At 42.5% G+C, this 24,469-nt stretch overlaps 1 protein-coding gene across 2 annotated transcripts in view; it reads left to right on the top strand.

Annotated features, from left to right (window-relative positions):
- Window positions 1–6,396: 6,396 nt before the first annotated feature.
- MRTFA (myocardin related transcription factor A) overlaps window positions 6,397–24,469 on the top strand; it is a 199,808-nt gene continuing 181,735 nt past the window's right edge. The window contains exon 1 of one of the 2 annotated variants that reach the window (XM_078076664.1): window positions 6,397–6,638. The gene's annotated coding sequence lies outside the window, so the exon portion shown is untranslated. The remainder of the gene's footprint in view (window positions 6,639–24,469) is intronic. The other variant, XM_078076665.1, reaches the window with a different exon arrangement.

Here is a 24,469-nt window from a genome sequence, read left to right as displayed (position 1 = left end):
AGTCACCCAGGCGCCCCAAGGCTCTGCTAGTTTTTATTCTAAAATAAAATCTTTATGCTCTGCAAGCAGTAAGAAGTTGGCATTGGGTTCCACGCTAACCGGTTACCAGCCTTGTGGGTTCCCTAGTCGAGGGAGTGAAGAGGGGTTCCAGCCCTCAAGCACTAGAGGGCGCCAAAGAATGGCTTATAAAGCTGAATTCTTCTATAAGGTCGTCCTCCAGCAAAGACATTGCCCAGCCTGGATTCCTTTTCTCTGACAAAAACCCATCCATTTTGTGATTCCCTGCCTCTCTATAGCTCCAGTCCCGAGTAGGCCCCAAACACATGAGCCAAATTCAATACAAGAATAGGCTTGGATTCTATCTCAAAATACCCAAATAAGATATTTATGTGGACAGCAAGGATCAGAAAGCCAAAGTAAAAATCCCATGGTGGTATGAGTTCAGCTTTGTGTTTAAACCCTGGCTTGTGCGATGTGGAGCAAGGTATCCTGGTGGGATGACAGACCTTCTTGATTTGCCTGGGGCTGTCCTGGTTTTAGTACTAAAAGTCCTGCAGCTCAACTTTTCCATCTCTGCAAACTGGGATGGTTGGTCACCCTCAGTTTTCCTGATCTGTAAAATGGAAAAAATGTCAGTACAACGGGGAGAATTGAATAAGATGATGATCTTATGTGCATATAGGTGCTTATGATGTGCATAATAGGTGCTAAAAAAAAAAAATTAGCTTAGTTTTGTTATCAAGTAGTCCTGGAGATGGTTGCAGGCATGGCCTGAGTTCCTATAAAACCATTTAACCAACTGAGCCACCCAGGCGCCCCTTTATAAAACCATTTAAACAGAGCCTGAACATTTTGATCATCCTGCTCATGCATTTGATTCAAATCCAAAAATATTTGCTGAGTGCTTATTATGTATCAAGAGATTGTTAGCAGTTTAGTGGTTCTGGGCACATTTTTTAAAAAGTGATTGACACTTCTCAAGGATGGTATGATCTTTAGAGGACAAAGAGAGACAGAAGTGTTTACAGAATATAGGGGGAAAAAAGTAATCCAAGCCTGCTGCATTTATCCTCATAGGTCCTAATTTCCTCCAGGCTGGAAAACTGTGGTAGTCTCCTAACTTACTTCCCCAACCCCATTTCAGTCTCCTTCCAATCTCATCAGTTGACTACCAGGTAAATCTTAAAACATATTTTGGATCCTTTTTTCAGAAGCCCAGTATCTACCTTGTCTTGGCATTCTTTACTTTTTTACAATAGGGCCTCAACCAACTTTCAAGCCTTATCTCTTGAACAAACCAGACAACTCCCTTGCTTAAACATGTCCCATGTTTTCCTCCCTCCATTCTATTACTCAATGTTCCTTAAGTTGGAATGCCCTACCTCATTGCTTCCTGTCAAACATACACTCCTTCATGTGAATTGGGTTTTCTGCAAGACATGAACTCTCGCTTACTTCATTTTTACTAACTTTATTTAGTTAGTTATTTTTAAGATTTTATTTATTTATTTGACAGAGAGAGACACAGCGAGACAGGGAACACAAGCAGGGGGAGTGGGAGAGGGAGAAGCAGGCTTCCCACCGAGCAGAGAGCCCAATGTGGGGCTCGATCCCAGGACCCTGGTATCATGACCTGAGCCGAAGGCAGACGCCTAACGACTGAGCCACCCAGGCGCCCCTCATTTTTACTAACTTTAGAGCATTGTTCATATTGGTGTTTTTATGAACCCTGTTCTTGATTGTGAGCAAGGATTGTCTATTTCACTTTTTTATATTTCCTCCAGTTCCTTGTGTGTAGCCGACAAATGTTTATGGTATTATACCCAAAATTCTAATATTCTAATATTGGTATCTGTACCATGGTTCTGCTAGTTTGTAGCTGTGTGGCTGTGTGATATGTGTGTATTTTTTAAGTAGGCTCTATGCCCGGGTGCCTGGTGGCTCAGGTGGTTGACTGTCCGCCTTAGGCTTGGGTCATGATCTCAGGGTCCTGGGATCGAGCCCCGTGTCTGGCTGCCTGCTCAGTGGGGAGCCTGCTTCTCTCTCTCTCTCTCTCTGGAGCTCCCCCAGCTTGTGCTCTCTTGCTCTCTCTCTCTCAAATAAATAAATAAAATCTTTAAAAGAAAAAAAGTATGCTCTACGCCCAACGTGGGGCTTGAACTCATGACCCAGAGACTGAGTAACACGTTCTACCAACTGAGCCAACCAGGCACCCCTGTGCAGTATTTTCCCAATTAACCTCCTTAAGTTTGTTTCCTTATCAAAAAATGAGGATTGTAACAGCACCCACCTCAGGGTCACAACAAGGATGAAATAAGACAACGCATAGAGGATGCTTAGTGTTGTGCTTGGCACAGCAGAGCTATGGATTGTCAGAGAAAGAAAAGATCCATTTAGGCTGGAGGAATAGTGGAGGCCTTCCTGGGGGGTGTGAGCCAAGAGGGATGTGAGTGAAGATTTGATTAGATAAAGCGAAAAGGGAAGACGTTTAGGCAGAGGGGCCAACCTGAATAAAGACTTCAGAAGAAGCAGAAATGAGCAGGATGTGCTGAGGATGGGGCTGGTCAAGTCTTGGGAAACACCTTTGGAGAGATTCTCCAGGAAGAGAGAGAAGAGACAAGTGGAGAAAATTTTCTAAGAGTTTAAATTAGCAGGTAGGAAGGAGGGGAAAATGTCTCTAGAAGTTTGCTGAAGGTTTCTGTCATTGAGTTTGCCCCTTTCAGCAATAGCAACAGAATTAGAAGTGGTAGCCAGTTTGAGGAGTGACAGAGTTGAATCAGCATGTGTTTATAGCAAAGTGCAGCAAAGGATGAAAATGGACAAAATGATGACTAACTGCTCATTATTAGCAGGGTTAAGCTTGAAATCCTGCGTTTGTGGCCAAGAATTAACTATAGAAGTACAAGAAAGGGTGAATTTTGCTTAGTATCAGTTTGTGGGGAAAAAGCTCTAAAGGAAAAAGGGTAGTAGGAAATGGTTATAAAGTCAATTTGAGGCAAAGGGCCAGGGCAGTCTCTAAATTTGCTGAGACAACATTCTAGTGTGCTCATGGTTGTAGGGAGTCAGATTAAGGAAGGCTAAAGTCTCACTCTACTTTGGTGATCAGATCCCACCTGAGTATTTTAGGTGGTCCCATTTTGGTTGCAGGGAACAGAAACCCAACAGGGAAGAGAACATATTGGCCTACAGAGGAGGTATAAATGGTGCCCCACGTAGATCTCTTTAACAGGCCAGTGCACCCATCCCCCAGCTGCTGTGAGTGTTGGCAGCTAAGGGTTCCCAGATGCCCGAAATTCCAGAGAATTGCCTTCAGCTGAAGGGAGCAGCTTTGGAGACCTTAACCTCTTGATGGCTTACTGCCAGTGCCTGATGATATTTGGGTATACAAAGCTGCCCAGTGTCTCATGGGGTGATAACTCCTTGGTGTGGTTTTATGCTAGAGCTCTCCGTTGTGGATCAGGCCAAGACAAAATCAAGCTGATTCTTGCTTTGCTCTTTCTTTTTCCCTGTCCTGTTCAACTCCCTCCCTTACGGGTTATTCCCCCCCCCCAATAAATCCCATTCCCAGATCTCCCTTATGGGCTCTGTTTCTAAAGATCCTGATAAGAGACACCTACAAAAGCAAAAAGCCAGAAAACAGCTGGGGCCAGGTTCTCAGAGTCATCACCTGTTGTAGCATTTATCTGTACCTCAGCTCTGATAGTTTGTTTTCATATTGGTTTTATGTATTCTTGAGCAAGTTCTTTCATGGTCCTCCTGGTCAACTCCAGGGGATGAGCCAGATAGTTTAGCAGCCTCGGTGTAAAGGAAACTTCTCCATATGGGTAGTGCCCACAAAGTTCCCAGGACTCCTTCTGATTGGACTGCCTTGAGCCACATGCATTTCCCTAAATCAATCATTGCAAATGGTGGTGGGGGGGCAGAGGGAGGAGGGAAGCAGTGCTCTGATTGGTCAGGACTGGCAGGGTGCTGCCCCTGGAGAGATGAATAATGAATCAGCCCCATGGCAGCCATATGGACAGACAGTGGGGAGGACTGGTTCCCTAGAGGAAATGAGGCTCCCCTTACCAGAAGAAAGAGAATGTTTGCTGGAAGGACAAAAATAACACATGTTCCCAATAGATCTTGACAAACTGAAAGATGTCTACATGAAGTCATCAGGATGGAAACCATAATCTGGCAAAATAAAAAAGCAACTTTATCCCTATTGTTTTGGGGATGGGCAGAAGGTATGGAAGGTATATTTGTCATCTTCAAATATTTGGAATGTTGTCATGATGAAGAGGTATTAGACATGTTTCTGTGAAGCTTTAGGAGATAAATAGGACCTAGGCTGAGAGATTAGAGGGATGTAGATTATCCATAAAACGTATATGTGTAAATAAATAAACAAGTAATTTATACATGCATATGGATACAAAATAATTACAATTTAAGTTGTCCAGAAAAGGAACAGGTCTATTTGAGAGGTGGTAAGCTTGCCATGCCTGGGAAGCCAGGAATAGGCTTATCACTCTTACCATGTCTAATAAAATATGCTTGTGCTTCCTTCTTGCTTTGGCTTTTCCGTAAAGGCTGGGTCTAGGTAGACACTATCTGGAATGCCCCACCCCAGTCTTGTCTTGGGGAACTCTGCCCCACCCCAACAATTTCAAACCAGAGTACTTTCCCCTCTGAGGTGCACCCCCGTGTCCTCTTGTTAATCATGACCCTGGGGATATGCTGCCGGGCGTTGTGATCACCTCATCATCTGCCTTAACTCCCCCCAGTTTGGTGAAAGCACCCCCTCAGTGTCTTACTCCAGAAATATTTGCTGAATAAATAATTTTATCTGGTCTTTTGTGGAAGGATTCTTGCCTTGGGGGCTAGGTGTGTGACTAAGAGGACACAAGGATCCTGCTAAACTCTAAGATTCTGGGATGAGCACATGGGCACTGAACTTGAAGCTGACTTACAGATGAATAATTGGGAATACCCAGGGCCCACTTTGGCTTTTGCAGCTATTGGAGGAGAGAAAAGGAGGCATTCTCTCTTGCCCTTCCTCTGACAGTTACACCAATAGGCAGTCATGGGAGAACTCTGGGGGAGATCAGGGGATCGTAGTAAGAGTTTACTCTGGAACATATAAAGTGAGTTGCCCCCTCTCGGTCTTTGTGCCTTGGCACTGCTCCTCCCCAAACCTGGAAGGATGTCCTAGCTCCTTTCTTCCTCTAGCTACTGTTACTCCTCCCTCCCACCCTGCCGGGCAACACCATCCCCAGGAAAGCACTTCCCCCTCTTTTCCACCCGCCAAGTTGGAGTTATTTCTCCTTTTCTGGACTCCCTCCCATTGCGGGAGGAGGGGGAGCAAATGGCCTGCCTGCACCAAGGCACTTCCCGCAGCAGACCTCGCTTTACGGGTTTCTCTCTCCCTTTAAGTTTGCTTTCTCCTTGTTGAAGTCTTGCACCAGGTCCATGTGTGGCCTCTGCGCCTAAGGCAGGAGACCCGCGCGAGCACGCACGCACACACACACACACACACACACACACCCCTTTGCTACATGAGTGGATGCCAGAAAGAGTAGGACATCAGCATTTTAGAATTTTACAATTGCAAGAGTCGTCGGGAGTCACCTAGTGAAACCGTCCCTTTTACAAATGCTCTTCCTGGAGTCTCCGGAGAGAAGCTTTTGGGTTCATTCAGCCCCTTTTCTTCTCGAGGCCCCAAGCACTTTGCTATTAATGATCTCAACATTCTAGGCAGGTAGGGAGGGGCAGGTAGGTGTTAGTACCCTCCCTTTTCCCCTAGGGGAAACTGACTCAGAGAAACGAGCAGACGGGCCTCGGTGGGGTGGGGGCTGTAACGGGAATTCAGGGCTCCGGGCCAATGTGGAATTTTTTGTGCCTCCTTTTGGGAAGCGTGAAAGTGAAGTAATCAATTTACGAGGCCCGGGCGAGGACCCTTTAGCCCCCTTGGAAGATCGGGTTGGGCCAGGAGGATTAATGCAGTTAAGGGCCCGCGGCATTGACCCCTTGGCAACTTGTCGAGGGCCAGTCGGGTCCGCCGCCGCCCTTCCCTCGGCAGGGTGACCAATGGGCTTCCGCCTCTTTAAGGCCCCCCCCCCCCAGCGCCCCGCCTCCGGCACGTCGCCGACCTCCTCCCACCTCCTAGCCGCAGCTCCGCCAGTTCCAGACTTCCTTTGACGATGAGGTCATCTTCTCGTTGCTCATTGGCCGCGCCCGGCCGTCAGTCACAGGAAGTCCCGCCGCCGTCCTCGCCTCCTTCGCACCCCTCCCTTCCCGCCCTCCCTTCAGTCCTCCGGTCCCAGCCTCCACAAGGCCTCTGATTGGTCAGTGCCGCTGTCACTCTTCCAGGAGGTAGTGTGGGAGGTGGGAGGCGGGTGAGGTGGGAGGGGCCGCAGCTTCCGTGGCTGAGAGGAGCCGGCGGCGGCCGTGTCTGTGGTGTCCGAGGCGGCGGCGAGAGCGACCGTTCCATCGTCCCCACCCCCTCGGCTCCGCTCGCCACACGCCCTCCGCTTGCGCAGACTTCTCCCCAGCTCCGTGCGCCCTGGCCAGACGTTGAGCCTCGGAAGGGGAGGCGCGCGGTGAGAGCCGGAGGGGGACCGCCGCGGAGCCCGGGCTGGGAGGAGCGCGAGGCGGTGAGTGAGAGTCCGGGCAGAGGACCCCTCCCCCACCGCGGCCCCGCCCCGAGCATCCTTTCTCCTCGCGACCCCGCGGCGCGCCCTCAGGGTCGGGCTGCGCGGGCCTCACAGCCCGGCCCCCAGCCCGCCGCCGCTCGCCTCGCCCGTCCCTTCCCTCCCGGCCGGGGTCGCCCAGCCGGGGCGGGCGGCCCGGGGCGCGGCCGTGCACCTGTGAGCCGCCTGGCCGGGCAGCGCCGGTGGGGGAATGCGGGGAGGGGGCGTCCCGCACCCGTTGCGCCCGGGTGTGTTTTGACTGCAGGGACCCGGTATCGGGCGCTTTCCCCGGCACAGATTTACCTTGTGCAGACCCTCAGGATCCATGTGCAGTCCTAGGATTCCCAGGCAAGGGAGCCTCACCTGGACTTGTTGATGCCACTGTTTGCATCCCGAATGCCACCAGGTGTAAGGGCTCTGGCAGATTGGAAACTTGACAGCCAAGAACTTGATCCTCTAAGAAAGTGTCTGTCAGGATACTTTGATTACACCTCCCACCCTGGCCGGCACCGCAGGAAAGCACTGATACTCTGTAGTACTAGGGCTGGAGCTTTCAGGTCAAACTCTCCAACCTGCCATTCGTGTCATCTTGGGCTTCAGTTTCCTTCTCAGGAGAATGGGCATAATACCTACTACATGGGGTCATTGTGAGCTGAGAACGACGGGTAGATCAGTTTGTGTTTAAGCACCAGCCCAACCTGGCTTTGTCAGGATCTCGGTTTTCTCACTAGTATATAGATAGCATAAATGAAAGGCAGTTTGGTGGACACTTGACGACTTACCAGCTGTACTTGGCATGAGGTGTGCGTGTAGGGGAATGTGAAAGATGTCACTTAAATGTAATAATGAAATTATACCTAGCTTCATGTGTTTTTACGTACTTTGAAGTCCATAAGAAGTCTGAAATGCCCCCAGGTTGCCAGCTTTTGAGATTTTTTTCAAGATCTTTTCTACCTGAAGCCAAAAGCCTGTAACATACTCATTATTTTCAGTAAAAAGTGAAATTCACGTGTTTTATGTTAGAGGACCCCCAAAAAATGCCACAGATTTCACTTAAGCAGTTTTACTGTTGAAAAGCAGCCACCTCCCAGGAGTGAGGTGGTACAGCCAGCTGGCACACAGCCCCGGGACAGTAGGGTGGGGAACCCTTGGCTGAAAATTATTAAATTAAGTTTTGCCTAATGTCATTTGCATTTTCATAGTGAATCAAAGGGCTTTATGATAGCTTCTTAGTGAAATGATTTAATTACTGCTTTTTTCAAAAACACATGCAAAGAAAAACTGACTGTAGTCCATTCTAGCATTGGCTTCAGTTCTTTGCCAGTAACTGTTAAGAAGAGAACCCTGTTTAGAAAGGCTTTCACAAGTCACATTTCTTTGGTTAAGTTTTTATTTAGAGTAAAATCGTGAGATGGAAGAGTAAGATGTATCCCATAATCCAAAAGTATTTATTGCAGACTTTCCACATCCTTAGTCCTCTACTGAGTGCTATGAGGAAGGGATTCAAAAGAAGTATGAAACAGCATCTCAGCCCATAAAGAGCAAAACCATAAGATTTAGGTCACTCAGCTTTGGGTACTACTTAAGTAATGACTTCATTCATTCATTCATTCATTCATTCAATAAACTTGTTCCTTGCCAAAACGTGCCAGGTGTTTTGTTTTTGTTTTTCTAAAGATTTTATTTGAGAGTGAGAGAGCACAGAGGGAGAGGTTGAGGGAGAAGCAGACTCTCCGCTGAGCAGCCCAACTCGGGGCTCGATCCCAGGACCCTGAGATCATGACCTGAGCCCATGGCAGATGCTTAACTGACTGAGCCATCCAGGTGCCTTGCCAGGTGTTTTTTCTAAAAGCCAAGGTTATCGGGATAAGTGCGATATGGTCCCTGCTCATAGGAGCTCAAGTCTAGTGTGAGGCAGAAAGTGACAGATAATTTTAACACATTGAAATAAACTCCAGAACTGTATGGGAGGGTCAAGCGAGCTTTTCCTTTGCACTTCAGAGAGAAGGTGGCCTTTGAGTTGAATCTTAACTCATTAGATGAAGGAGGAAGATCATTCCAGACAGAAGTAACTGAGCTTTGCTGATAGAGCTTCTGACCGCAGATATAAGCCCTAGGAAGGGGGAAGGAAACTGACATTTCTTGATGCCCACTATGTAATAGGCATTAAGCTGGGCTTTTAATGTTACTACTTAATTAGTCCTATGAGGTAGATTTTACCTCCACTTTAGGACAGGAGAACTGAGGCTCAGCATAGTTAAATAATTTGTCTAAGGTTATGCAGTTAGTGACAGAGCCAGGACTTGAATTTCTGACTTAAAAGTATGTATGCTCTTTTCCTTTTAACACTGTAGAAATAAATATAAATGAGATGAGAGTTCCAGCTATATATGTCATTTTACTACATCAGTTACAAATTACTTTCTGTGAAATGTTCATATTTGATTTAGAGTTGCTAAAACTTGTATAATAAAGGCTATCAAATGGTATTTCTTTTATAAGTGTGACATTTGCTAAAAAGTGTAGTTCATGGAAACATTTAATGGAAGACATTGATAAATACAGACTATATGGGGCACCTAACAAACCTTTTAAACAGGTATGGACTTTTATTGAGACAGTTGCTTAAATATTTAAGTGTATAAGGGATGTGCAGATGTATGGCCAATTAAATAGAAAATGAAAGGGGTAAAATGGTTTTTTTTTTTTTAAAGATTTTATTTATTTATTTGAGAGAGAATGAGATAGAGAGCATGAGAGGGGGGAGGGTCAGAGAGAGAAGCAGTCTCCCTGCTGAGCAGGGAGCCCAATGTGGGACTTGATCCTGGGACTCCAGGATCATGACCTGAGCCAAAGGCAGTCGCCTAACCAACTGAGCCACCCAGGTGCCCCGGGGTAAAATGGTTTTGAATAATTTTTACAAAAGGGGGAATTAGAATTTTGAAATCATATTAACATAGATTGTTATATTTAGAGAGCCCACTGTGGACTGTAAGCTCCACAAAGGTAGTCTGTTTCTTTTATTCTCAGCTTCAAGAGCACTTTTTGGGAGACACCTGGGTGGCTCAGTTGGTTAAGCATCTACCTTCGGCTCAGGTCCTGATCCCAGGGTTCTGGGATCAAGTCCCACATCGTGCTCCTTACTCAGTGGGGGGCTGCTTCTCCCTCTGCCTGCTGCTTCCCCTGCTTGTGCACTTTCTCTGACAAATAAATAAATAAAATCTTTAAAAAAAAAAAAGCAGTTTGGGACATAGTAGATGCTCAGTAAATATTTGTTGAATAAAAGATGAATGTGAATATATACAGTGAGTGGTGTGTTTATGTAAATGCTAGGGTTGATAGTTAGAATTGACATAGGAACATTTTCATCTGAAAAAAAGACTTTGGTCAGGAGGTTATATTTCAGAAGGTCTTTGAAAGAAAAGAGGGAGGACATTGACAGATTACGGATGAAGTGGCACAGGCATTTACCATATAGGTAGTTTATAAATGGTTATACTTTGGAAGAAAAGGAACACTGAACAAAGGGAAGGGCCCACTGACACCATTCAAATATAGGCACAGTTTATTAAAGGCCTTAATGAGTTTTGAGAATCAAGGAAACAGTCTCTGCTCTTAAGGAACTTACAGTTTTAGAGACTAGGTGTTAGCTAGTATTGCATAACGTGTTACCCCAAAAGTTAGTGTTTAAGATAACAGTAAACATTTATTATCCCTCACAGTTTCTGTGAGTCAGAAATTTGGGAGCAGCTTGAGCAGTGGTTCAGTCTCAGGGTCTCTCAAGAGATTGCAGAAATAGGTCATCTGGAGTTGCAGTCTCTGAAGACAGGCTGGTGGATCCTCTTCTAAGGTGGCTACTCAGATTGTTGACAAGTTGGTGTAGGCTGTTGGTGGGAGGTCTCCATTCTCCATGTGGGCCTCTCCATAGAAGTACTTGAATGCCCTCATGGCATGGCAGCTGGCTTCCCCCAGAGCAAGTAATCCAATAGACCAAGTTGCATTGTCTTTTATGACCTAGCTTCAGAAGTCACATACCATCATTTCTCCAGTATTCTATTGGTCACGTATTGTGGGAAGGGATTACATAGGGGTGTGAATATTAGGAGGTGAGAATCTTTAGGGGCCATCTTGGAGGCTGGCTACCACAGTGGGTAGCATAGAGCAGAAAAAGTGTTAGAAGAAGGTACAAAGTGCTGGGGGAAGGGAGGGAAGGATTCAGAAGAGGGAAAGGTTACCTTTGGGAAAATGAGGGAATTGGGAAAGATTTAATTCTTTTAACAGATATTCACAGGTATTTATTGGGTGCTTACTCTGTGCCCTCAAAATGGTAGGCTAATATGTGGAAGTGAATTGGGGCTGTATGAAATGTTGTAAGTAGTCTAGGCCAGCATTGGTACTAAGGACAAACACTTAATCTCTGTGTGTAAGGTGAGGGTGTAGTAATTTTTCTGATATTGAGGAGAACAGTCGTGTCAGAGTGATAGAAAAGCAGTTAAAAGCGTAAATACTAGAGCCAGACTTCCTGGGTTGGAATCTTACTTCTACCACATGCTAGCTGTTTGACCTTGGGTGTGACTGTGACACTCTTAACCACATCTTGGTAACTCACTATAAAATGGGGATAATAATGGTGGCTACCTTATATTGCTGCTATAAAGATTAAATAAGTTAAAAATATGCCAAGTCCTTGGAACAGGTTCACATGCATCATCATTATCATTCTTCATTTTGGGCAGTATCATAGAACTGACTGTGGGTGAATGAGGTTCCAGTCAGAGATGAATGAATGTGAATGATGTGAGTATTCAGAGGCTTTTAAATGTCAATCATTTAAATGTAATCATTTAAATGTAGTCATTTGCTCCTTCAGCATCGGTTTTTCCAGTTTGACTACTTACGTTTAGATAGTTTTTATTTCATCAATAGAGTGAACCAGTGATTTTATTTAGCTGAACTCCCCAGTTATGACAGTACCTCAGGAGGCCCGGTTGCCTGTGAAGGGTATCTTGTGTTCGCTTGTCGTCTCTCTAAATTACTGGGCCCTCTATCTGCAGAATGGGTTTAGCCAAAAGCAGTTAAAGGTGCATCTTCAGAAGAGCTTAGTGGTGGAACCAGGACCCATAGTAAAAATACCAGAGTGAGCACTTTTGTGACTGAGTCACAAAAGAATCCTCAGAGATTGATTCTTAACACTAAGTCTGTCACTTCTGTGAAGAGGGAAGATCTTTGAACTCCATGTCTCTGCAGGTGTTAGAGCAGGAATTGGGTGCTCTGCCAGGGTGGTTGGGTGGAGCAAATTGCCTAAGTTGCCTTCAGTCCTGCGGTTCAGGGACTCCAGTCCAACTCTCACTGTTTAGTTGAACAGAGGCACTGAGAAATTAAGTGGTTTGAGGTTCCACAACAGTCCAGTGGCTGAGCCTGGGCCAGTTCTTCACCCTTTGTTTGAGGCTGGCTCACACAGTGGTGATGCAGATCTGCAGAATCTTTGGAAGGTTGAGCATTGTGAAAATGTCTTTTCTTCAAATACCATATTTTTACTTTTGTGGTATGTCTGATTTGTTTGCTTTCCTAGTCACTTTTATTCAAATGCTTTTAGAAATCATTCCCTGTTTATGAGTCCTGGTAACAAGTAATTTGCATAGCTCAATTTGAAATCTGGAATGTATATTCTGTTACTGAATTTGAAGATAGGTGGGCTACTTACAAGTCTTTGACCTCTAAAATTATAAGTGGGAATTATGGGTGATTTTTATTTCTTGAAAAACTTTTGTCTGGTATCAAAATTTAACATATAATGGGTGTAACTTGAAAAAAATTATAAACTTCGTAGTATGAGAGAGTAAAAAAGCTAGTGAAGTAACATGTCAAGTTTAAGGGCATGAGCAGAGCTAGGTACTGACAGTTACCAGCTGTGTAACCATAGGCTCACCACTTAACCTTCTTGTGACTAGTTTTTTCTTCTATAAAATGGGGTTAATGATTCTTACAACATGAGGTTGTTATAAGGATCATGGAGTCACAGTGAACTCATTGTTATGCTACCTCATTAATTTTCACACCAGCTCTGTGAAGTAAGTATTAGCTCCATTTTGTAGATGAGGAAAGAAGCTTGGAGAGATTCACTAATTTAGGAAGATTGCAATCAGGGTTTGAACCAAGTTCTCTCTCTCTCTCTCTCTTTTTTTTTTTTTAAAGTAGGCTCCACGCCCAATGTGGGGCTTGAACTCTCAACCCTGAGATCAAGAGTCACATGCTCCACCAACTGAGCCAGCCAGGTGTCCCCTCAGGTCTGTTTTTGAATTAAAAGATACTGACTCCCAACCATAAGACTCTTAATCTCAGGAAACAAACTGAGGGTTGCTGGAGTGGAGGGGGGTTGGAGGGGTGGGGTGGCTGGGTGATGGACATTGGGGAGGGCATGTGCTATGGTGAGCGCTGTGAATTGTGTAAGACTGATGAATCACAGACCTGTACCCCTGAACAAATAATACATTATATGTTAATTAAAAAAAAAAGATACTGACTCCCTATGTGTATGAAGTGCCTAACTTTGCCTTCAGTAAATGTTCCTGTTCACTTTTGCACAGTTTGTGAAAATGTTAGTATGTTGAGAATTCTTTATGGTAGTAATCAAGGTGTTGTAGCTTTCAAAATATTCTTTGCAGTATTCCTTATATGTATCTTATTGCCATTCCTGAAAGCTATAGTAGTGATTTCACATCCTAAATTGCTCAATAAATACTAAATAAGGACATACTATAGTGTCCAAATTTTAAACATATTTTGTCAGTGTTTCAGTTATCTTTGTAACTGTAAATGGCATAAGTGATGCCAAAGTCTCCTAATCGTGGTTAATTTGTACATATTTTCACTACCACAAAATTTACAGGAACTTGGAAAGTTGTCCTCTCCTCATATTTTAGGACACACCATATTGCATTTTGGTATGAGAGTGGTGTTACGATTTCATGGTGAAACTGGCTTTATTGTTGACTTTATATTTTGTTGTATGATGGATGTACTTTTTTTTTGGTAAGATTATTTTTATTTATTTCATTAAGTAAGCTCTACACCCAAAATGGGGTTCGAAATCATGACCCAGAGATCAAGAGTCATATGTTCTACTGACCGAGCCAGCCAGGTGCCTCTATATGATGGGATGTATTTAAAGTAGTCTTTTTAAATTTGCCTTGTATTGTCTTGCCTTTCAAAACAATTTAGAAATGAAAGGTAAGGACCATTTTCTTTCTTTGTTACTTGGGATAATCACTTTTTATGGAAAATCAGTTGCACTAAAGCTTCCATTCAGGAGCTTTTCACTTTTTTCTTTTTTTTTAAAGATTTTATTTATTTATTTGACAGAGAAAGACACAGTGAGAGAGGAACACAAGCAGGGGGAGTGGAAGAGGGAGAAGCAGGCTTCCCGCCGAGCAGAGAGCCCGATGCGGGGCTCGATCCCAGGATGCTAGGATCATGACCTGAGCCAAAGGCAGGCGCCCAACGACTGAGCCACCCAGGCGCCCCAGCTTTTCACTCTTTAAATCTAATATTCCAGGTTAATGCCCTAAGATGGCATGGAAGGCAAAGATGTGGTGGTATTTTAAATTCTCTATTTTGTAGATTCAGTAGATCATTTCACATTATGGTTGACATTTCCTTTCTGTTCAGATTTTTTTTTTTTTTTTTGCAAGGGAGGATGGCGGAGACCTGGAATGGTGGGAATAGGAAACCAAGAATACAATGAAGATCATAGATTAGTGATTTGACTTGAAATTAAATAACTTGAAGCTTTCCTTTATGCAGTAGAACATCTTAGGGTGGTGTGGCTCATTTGTGTAATATCTGTCATGAATCTTTGTATACATTGAGTAAAGTAATTATTTAGTCATTGTCCTAAATCAGTCACTCTGTAGCATGATTGACCTTTTTTTTTTTTAACCCCTTTCACTTTTACCTGAAGCTGATTCTGAAGGTGAGCCTGGCAGAAACAATTTGTATGAAAACTGGGCATGACCTGTACAATTTGGACAAGGTATTCATGACATTTTATTTTCAACATGTTTAATAACCTGTTGGGTGCCTAAATAAAACTGAGTTAATTATAGTGTAACCTTTTGTTCTATTTGGAGAGTGTTAAGCGATTTTTGAATACCCTCCAAAATTCACCTTCATCAAGTGAGCTTAGAAAGCTCTTTCTAGAGCAAGGATCCTCAAAACTTTATCTGTATGACTCTCTACCTCTTCTGGCCACTTCTTTGTTTTCTTTTGAAAAGACATAGTAGATTTTCCTACTGTTCGGAGATAGTAGTGATGAGTTCGGAGTTGAATGCACCTGTTTTCAATCTGGCTCTACAGCTCACTGGCTGTGTGATCTTGAGGAAGGGAATTAATCTTGTCAAACCTCTATTTCCTCATAGTTTAGTTGTGAGAGGTAAATAAGCTACATATAAAGCATTTAGCACATAATAGGCATTCTGTTCATGTTAATTTTCATAACACCCAGAATTTTACTTTTGTAGCAGTAGCTACAATTACAGCTAAATAATTGTATAATTATTTATGTTTTTCTTATAAACTTCATGAGGCCAGGGACCATGTCTGTCTCTTCATTGCTATTTTGTCAGCATTTAACATCATGCTTGTCATGGGATATAATAGATGCTCAATAAATCCTGGTTGAATGAATGAAAGTCACCCACCCCTTCCCGTTCACCTGTCCTCCGTTGCCTTAAAGGACAGTGTCCTGAACTTAGTTCCTTTGGCCCACTTGAGAATTGATCAACTTTTTCCTTGATATTTGGTCCATTAACGACTGGAGCTAGGTAAAGGGAAAGGTAATGAACAGATGAATAACAACCAGAAAGCATAATAATATTCAAAGTAAATTATAATACTATAAAATCCTAGTACTCTGGATTTTCTGTCTGTAATCTGATGTCCAGCCCCAAATTCTACCAAAACAGTTTTCAATGAGGCCACCACTGACTTGTGTGTTGGTGAGCTAGTGGGTTGTCCCTAGCTTAGTAAAATGGTTACTCTTATAGTTATTCAGGCAAGAACCTTGGCATCATCTTCTCTTCCTTTCCCATTTCATATCCAATCCATCAGTGAATCCTGCTAGTTCTGTCTGCTAAATGTATCTGATCACTTCTCACCACCTCCATTGTAATCATCCTTGTCCAAGCCATCAGATTAGTTTCCCATGGCTGGCTACTATAATAAATCACCACAGACTTAGTGGCTTAAAACAGCCCAAATTTATTCTCTTAGAGTTCTGAAGGCCCGTTGTCTGAAATCAGTTTCACTGGGCCACAATTAGGGTGTCAGCACAGAGCTGTATTCCTTCTGGAGGCTTTAGGGGAGAGTAAGTTCCTCACCTCTTCCAGTTTCTGGTGGCTGCCAGCATTCCTTGGTTTGTGGCAGTGTCACCTCAATGTGCAAGGGCAGCATCCTCAGATCTCTGTGTACATCTCTTTCACCTCTGTGTTTGTCAAATCTGTCTCCCTTTTATAAAGATAAGTGATTGCATTTAGGGCTCACCCAGATAATCCAGGATAATCTCCCCGTATCAAGATACTTAATCACATCTGCAAAGATTTCCCCCCACCTTGGTTTTTTGTTTTTTTGGCTATTTAAGGTAACATTCACGAATTCCAGGGTCTAGGATGTGGAAAATGTGGGTATGTCTAGGGTGCCATTTTTCAGTCTTACTATGGTCTATCCTTTGGCCCCCAAAGATTCACGTTTGTCCCATATGCCAAGTACATTCATCCCATTCCAACATTCCCAAAAATCCTAACCCATTGCAACATCAACTCAAGCTCAGGATCTCATCTACATGTCATCAGCTCAAAAGTGCAAAATCTCATCATATAAATTCTCCACAGATTAGGTATATGTGAGACTCTGGGTATGATCCATCTTGGGGAAAAATCCTTTCCATCTGTGGACCTGTGAAACTAGAAAACAAGTTATATGTTCCCAGAATACAGTGGTGGGACAGGTAAAGACTCCTGTTCCAAAAAGGAGAAAATGCAAGGAATAAGTGTGTCACTGGTCTCAAGCAGTTTCAAGATCCAGCAGGGAAAATCTCATTACATTTCAAAGCCTGGGAGTAATCTGGTGTGGCTTTAGACTCCATGCTCTGAGCCCATGGCTGTGGCTTCTGGGCTCAAGGCTCAGCTCTAATTTTCTTCTCTCTTCCTTTCTTTCTTTCTTAAATTGAATTATAATTGAAATATAACGTTATTAGTTTCAGGTGTACTTTGTAATGATTTGATAGTTGTTTATATTGCAAAAGGATCACAATAAGTCTGTCACCATACATAAGTATAATTTTTTTCTTTTAAGATTTGCTCTCTTAGTAACTTTTTGATATGCAATACAATATTAACTATAGTCGCTATGCTGTACATTACATCCCCATGACTTATTTATTTTTATAACTGGAAATTTGTACCTTTGGCCCCCTTCACTTTTTTATGGCTGAATAATATTTATATATACCACATTTTCTTTATCCATTCATCCCTTAGTGGATACTTAGGTTGTTTTCATCTCTAGCTGTTGTATGTGATGCTGCAGTGAACATGGGGGTACATTCATCTTTTCAAATTTTCTTTGGATAAGTACCCAGAAATGGTAGATCGTATGGTAGTGCTATTTTTAATTTTTTGAGGAACCTCCTCCATACTGTTTTCCATCCTGGTTGTGTAAATTTACATTCCCACCAATAGTGCAAAAATGTTCCCTTTTCTCCATATCCTCACCAACACTTGTTATTTTTTGTCTTTTTGATAATAGCCATTCTGACAGATGTGAGGTGTCTCATTGTGGTTTTGATTTGCATTTCCCTGATGATGAGTGATGATGAGCATCTTTTCATATACCTGTTGCCCATCTGTATGTCTTCTGTGGAAAAAGGTCTGTTGAGATCCTCTGCCCATTTTTTAATCAGATTGTTTTTTTGCTCTTGAGTTGTGGAGTTTTTGAAAAATGTATTTTGGATATTAGCTCCATATCAGATACACGATTTGCAAATATTTTCCCCCAGTCAGTAGGTTGCCTTTTCATTTTGTTGATAGGTTCCTTTGTTGTGCAGAAGCTTTTTAGTTTGATGTAGTTTCACTCATTTATTTTTACTTTTGTTGCCTTTGCATTTGGTGTCTATCCTAACTTTTCTCGAAGGATAGTATGTGTTTGCAACTGAGTAGTTTTATTAGCCTATTTCTTGCCTGTAGAATTTTGGTAGTTCAGTAGCCTTTTATTTCATTCTCTTTCTTTCTCTGTTAGGCCAAGTTGGCAGTGTTTCTGCTGATATAACATTTTCAGAAGCCTTGTGGGTCTCCTTTGTATATGTTGGGGATTCTTAATCATTAGACAAGACGGTCCTCCATAGATATTTCCTAGATATCTCATTCTATTCCTAGCTTCTCTTTAGATGGCTGGTCGAGGAGATCCCCTAGTTATATGTGTAGTATCTTCAGTGCTAGGAAAAGGTTGTTCAGCCACATCCTTAGCTTTCTTTCCACAGCAGTGCTTTTTTAATAATGCATTTCTTTAGTGTTTTATGTGGTCTGGATAAGCTGAGGATTTCCTAAATCATCAGGTCATGGTTTCTTTTGTTTAACATTTCACCAATCAATTTATCTTTCCTCTTGCATTTTACTGTACACAGCAAGAAGAAACTAGGCTGCACCTTCAACATGTTGCTTGGAAATTGCCTAAGCTAAATATTCAAGTTCATCACTTATAAATTCTGCTTTTCACACAACCATAGGACACAATTCAGCCAAGTTTTACTGCCACTATATAAAAAGGATTGTCCCAGTTTCCAATAATGTTCCTCATTTCTTTCTGAGTCCTTACCAGAAGCATCTTTAATGTTCACATTTTCACCAGCATTCTGTTTATGATGACATACGTATTCTCTAAAACAATATAGGCTTTCCCTACTGTGCTTCTTACTTCCTTTCTTTTTTTTTTTTGCTTCTTACTTCCTTCTGAGCTCTCACCAGGAGTGCCTTTAATGTCCATATTTCTACCAACAGTCTGTTGAAGGCAACCTAGGCTTTTCTTTTTTTATTTTTTTTAAAGATTTTATTTTTACTTATTTGACAGAGAGTTAGCGAGAGCAGGAACACAAGCGGGGGAGTGGGAGAGGGAGAAAGCAGGCTTCCCGCCGAGCAGGGAGCCCGATGCGGGGCTCGATCCCAGGACCCTGGGATCATGACCTGAGCCGAAGGCAGATGCTTAACGACTGAGCCACCCAGGCACCCCAACCTAGGTTTTTCTATTATGCTTCTCAAAATTCTTCAACCTCTGCCCATTATCCAGTTTCAAAGACACTTCCACATTTTTTTTTTTTTTTAAAAGATGTTTTATTTATTTATTTGACAGAGAGAGACACAGTGAAAGAGGGAACACAAGCAGGGGGAGTAGGAGAGGGAGAAGCAGGCTCTCCGCGGAGCAGGGAGCCCAATGCTTGGCCCGATCCCAGGACCCTGGGATCATGACCTGAGCCAAAGGCAGACGCCTAACGACTGAGCCACCCAGGCACCCCGACACTTCCACATTTTTGAGTTGTTAAACAGAACACTTCCAGATACCAAATCTGTATCAGTGTTCATCTGGAGAAACAGAAGCAGTAGAAGATATACATTAAGAGATTATTGTAAGGATTTATTCCTTACATGATGTAGGGGCTGGCTAAGCAGGTATGATATCCATAGGCTAGGCTGTCTTGAGCTGAAGTTGCTATCCACAGGTAGAATTTTTTTTTTTTTTTAAGATTTTATTTATTTGAGAGAGAGAATGAGTGAGAGAGAGTGCACATGAGAGACGGGAGGGTCAGAGGGAGAAGCAGACTCCCTGCTGAGCAGGGAGCCCGATGCGGGACTCGATCCCGGGACTCCAGGATCATGACCTGAGCCACCCAGGTGTCCCCACAGGTAGAATTTCTTCCGGAAAACGTCAGTTCTGCTCCTAAGGCTTTTTAACTCATTGAATCAGGCCCACCTAGATTATCTAGGACACTGTCCTTTACTTAAAGTCAACTGATTATGAATATTAATCACATCCACAAAATATCTTCACAGCAACACTTAGTGTTTGAATAACTGGGGACAGTAGTGTAATCAAGTGACCCATACAACTGACCATCACATAATCATTATTATTTCTTGCTTGGATTACTGCAGTAGCTTCCTCTGAACTGAATTCCCTGTTTCTGTTCTGATTTTTTGTGATCTGCTCTCCACATAGATTATAGATCTTAGGATCTGTTTTCTAGAGTCAGTTTCATGATCTGCCACTCTCCCCCTTGCTTACTCTGCTACAGTCCCACTGGATTCCGTGCTGTTCCTGGGTCATACCAGGTCTTTGTGCTTGCTCTTTTCTCTGCCTGAAATACTCTTTCCCTAAATCTCCGCATGGTTTACTTCCTCACTTTTTTCAGATCTTTGCTCAGATGTCTCCTTATTAGAGAGACCACCACATATAAAAAAGCCACCTTACTCCTTAATCTGAGGCAGTCCTTATTTCCCTTATCCGGCGTCACTTTCTCCACAGGACTTGACGTGTATTTTTTTTTTCTCCAAAGATTTTGGGAGAGAGAAATCACGAGCGGGAGGGAGGGGCAGAGTAAAAGGGAGAGGGACAAGCAGACTCCCTGCTGAGCACAGAGCCTGCTGTGGAGCTTGATCCTAGGACCCTGAGATCATGACCTGAGCTGAAGGCAGATGCCCAACCAACTGAGCCACCCAGGCACCCCAACATGTATTTGGTTTTTGTTTGTCTCCTCCCACTAGATCATAGTCTCTACAGGGGCAAGGATTTTGTTTATTGCTGTATCCTCAACACCAACAATACTTAGCATATTGTAGGTGCTTAATAAATATTTTTGAACAGATTAATGGATGAAGGGACAGCCCACTTTCATTCTTATTTTACCTCTCATGTGCTATTTAACATAGTTGATCACCTTTTTTAAAGCCATTTTATATTCTTGGTATGACATTATTCTAGTTTTTCATCTAATACTTTGTTCATTCCTTCTATCTCTCCTGCTATACTTTCTGTCTCTTTTGCTAGCTCTTCTTTATGTTGGCCTCTGAGTATGGGACTTTGTCATGACTTAGCTTCAAACCCTCTTATTATCTATCTCTAGGAGATCTCATCTAGTCCCTAAGCTTTAAAAACTACTCGTCTGGTAATGATTCCCAAATGTGTATTCCCATATTTTTTGAACAGAAGTAATTTTGCCACCTCCATCTGGAGGTCTCATGGACATCTCAGGTTTATAGTCTCAGTTGAATTCTTAGCCTTCTTTTCCGACTGCCGAAGTTGTTCCTGCTCCAGTGTTCCCCATTTCTGTAAATGGCACTTCTGTCCACCTGGTTACACAAGCCAGAAATCTGACAGGTCATCTTTGACATCTGCCTCTCTCTGCTCACATCCATTCCATCATCAATTTTGGTTGGTAATCACTACAGAAATACTGACAAATCTTATTTGTCAACTTCCTATTTCTCCCGAAGTCACTGTAGCTAGTTCAAGTCATGATCTCTCCAGGACCACATCAATAAATACTTACCTAGTTTTACTGCTTCCGTTCTTTCTGATCCTAACTAATCAATTCTCCACACTGAAGTCAGAGTTTAAAAATGCAAATATAATTATATTATACTCATACCTCTTCCCCTAAGTGTTTCACTGGATATAGGCTCCAAGCAGGTAACTTAAATGAATGGAGATGGGTAGATCAGGGATTTTTAATGAGGAGTGGTAAGACTGTGGCAATTGGAGAGGACATGCCCTGTCTAAAGAGGGCTGCCACTTTTTGATTCTAGGATATTGTTGACATGTGGGAGTGTAGGCCCACGATTGCTGATCTTCTGATTTTTTTTCCAAGGGAAGCCAGAAATCTGGATTTTTTAAAATTGTAAATTTTCTCTATTTTACAATATTAGCAACCAATTTAAAATTTAAGTTTCTTGGGGCGCCTGGGTGGTGTAGTCAGTTAGGCATACGTCTCTTGGTTTTGGCTCACGTTGTGATCTCGGGTCATGAGATTGGGCCCTGCATCGTCAGCACAGAGCCCTGCATCATGCTCAGCAGGGCACACCACAGAGCCCTGCATCGTGCTCAGCACAGAGCCTGCTTGAGATTCTCTTTCCCCTCTGCCCCTCCCACTTGTTCTCTTCTCTCTTTCTAAAATCGATAAATAAATCTTTAAAAAAGGTTTTTTAGGAACAAATTTAGTTAACTATAAGATCTTTAGACTGAAAATCGCAAAACATTGCTGAGAGAAATTAAAGAAGACTTAAATATGTGGAGATATATCACATTCATGGTTTGAAAGACCCAGTAATGTAAAGTTGTCTGGTCTTCCCAAAAGAATCTATAAAGATTCAGTGTGTTCACAATCAAAATCTCAGCAGAATTTTTTGTAGAAATTGACACTCTGAATCTAAAATTCAAATGGAAATGTAAAGGATCTGGAATAACCAAAATAATTTATTATTTATTTATTTATTTATTTTTTAAAAGATTTTATTTTTTTGTCAGAGAGAGAGACAGAACACAAGCAGGGGGAGAGGCAGGCAGAGGGAGAAGCAGGCACCCTGCCGAGCAAGGAGCCCGATGTGGGACTCGATCCCAGGACCCTGGGATCATGACCTGAGCCGAAGGCAGCCGCTTAACCGACTGAGCCACCCAGGCGTCCCTGGAATAACCAAAATAATTTAGAAGTGGAAGAACAAATTTGGAGGAATTAAATTACCTGATTTCAAGACATTATAAAGCTAGAGTAATCAAGACAGTGTGGTATTAGTGTAAAAATGGATATGTGGATCATTGGAACACAGTAGGGAATGCTGAAATAGACACACGTATGGTCAGTTGATTTTTTTAACAAAAGGTTAAACATAATTCAGTAGAGGAAAGGGTAGTCTTTTCAACAAATGTTGCTGGAACAATTGGATATTTGTGTGTAAAGAAATGAATCTCAGTACCTATCTCACACTATACACACAAATTAATTTGAAAAGCCTCATAGACCTAAACATACAAACTAAAACCATAAAACTTATAGAAAAAATTATGAGAAAATACTTGTGACCTTGGGGTTGGCAAAGATTTTTTAGGAAATAAAAATACTAACTATGGAAGGAAAAATTGGTAAGTCAGACCTATCAAAAGTAAAACCTTCTGTTCTTTAGAAGACACTGTAAGAAAATGAAAAGATAAGCCACAGACTGGGAGGAAATATTTATACACACATACACACATATATGTAATTTCATATATATATGTAGATATCTGTAGATACATTTATAAAAGAATTTATATTTAGAATATGTAAAAAAAATTTAAAACTCAAAATATGACAAATGACCCAATTAAAAATGAGCAAAAGATTTGAATAGACATTTCATAGAACAAAGTATATTTGAATGTCCAAAAGCATGTGAAAAGATGCTCAACATCGTTAGTCGTCAGGGAAATACAAATTAAAACTATATGACATGCCATTTCATACCCACTAGAATAGATAAACCCACTAGAATAGATAAAATTAAAAAATATGGACAATTCCAAGTATTGGTGAGGATGTGAAACAACTGGAATTCATGTATGTTGTTGGTGGGAGTGTGAAATAGTACAACAACTGGTCAGTTTTTTGTAAAGTTAAATACATATTCACCATGCAACCTTGCAGTCCTGCACCTTGGTGTTTATTACCCAAGAGAAATGAAAACATATATTCCCAGAAAGATCATGTGACTGTACATAGCAGTCTTTTTTTTAAGATTTTATTTATTCATTTGACAGATAGTGAGAGAGGGAACACAAGCAGGGGGAGTGGGAGAGGGAGAAGTAGACTCCCTGCTGAGCAGGGAGCTCGATCCAAGGACCCTGGGATCATGACCTGAGCTGAAGGCAGACGCCTAATGACTGAGCCACCCAGGCGCCCCTGTACATAGCAGTTTCATTCATAATGGCCCCAAACTGGAAACCACCCAAATACTATGAACAGGTGAATAGGTAAGCAAACTGGATTAAACAGTGAATTACAGATACAGCAATGTGAATGAATCTCAAAAAGTATGTTGAGTGAGAGAAGTGAGAAACACTCATATCAGTTTCATTTTTTAAATAAATTTTTTTAAGATTTATTTATCTATTAGAGCACGAGCAGGAGGAGCAGAGGGAGAGGGAGAGAGAATCCCAAGCAGACTCCATGCTGAGCGTGGAACCCGAAGTGGGGCTTGATCCCATGACCCCGAGATCATGCCCCAAGCGGAAACCAGGAGTCGGATGCTCAACTGACTGTGCCTCAGGCGCTCCGTATTGGTTTCATTTCGTTTCATTTCATTTCATTTCATTATTTATTTATTTATTTATTTAAGATTTTATTTATTTATTTGACAGAGAGAGACACAGCGAGAGAGGGGACACAGTGGGAGAGGGAGAAGCAGGCTTCCCGCTGAGCAGGGAGCCCGATGCGGGGCTCGGTCCTGGGACCCTGGGATCATGACCGGAGCCGAAGGCAGATGCTAAACGACTGAGCCACCCAGGCGCCCCATATATTGGTTTCATTTACATTGAGGTTCTAGAATAGGCAAAACTAATTTATAGTAATAGAAATTAGATCAGTGGTTGCTTATGGCTGGAGTGGAGTGGGTGGGGGGGGAGATAGATTACAAAAAGACATGAGTGATAGGAATGTTTTTTTCTTGATTGGGAGTGGTGATTACACAAGAATGTGCATTTGTCAGAACTGATTGAACTGT

This window comes from Halichoerus grypus, chromosome 6 (genome assembly GCF_964656455.1).
Source record: "Halichoerus grypus chromosome 6, mHalGry1.hap1.1, whole genome shotgun sequence".
Taxonomy (NCBI): Eukaryota; Metazoa; Chordata; class Mammalia; order Carnivora; family Phocidae; genus Halichoerus; species Halichoerus grypus.
Note: the sequence above shows the minus strand (reverse complement) of the source record. Positions and strands in the feature narration are given on the sequence as shown.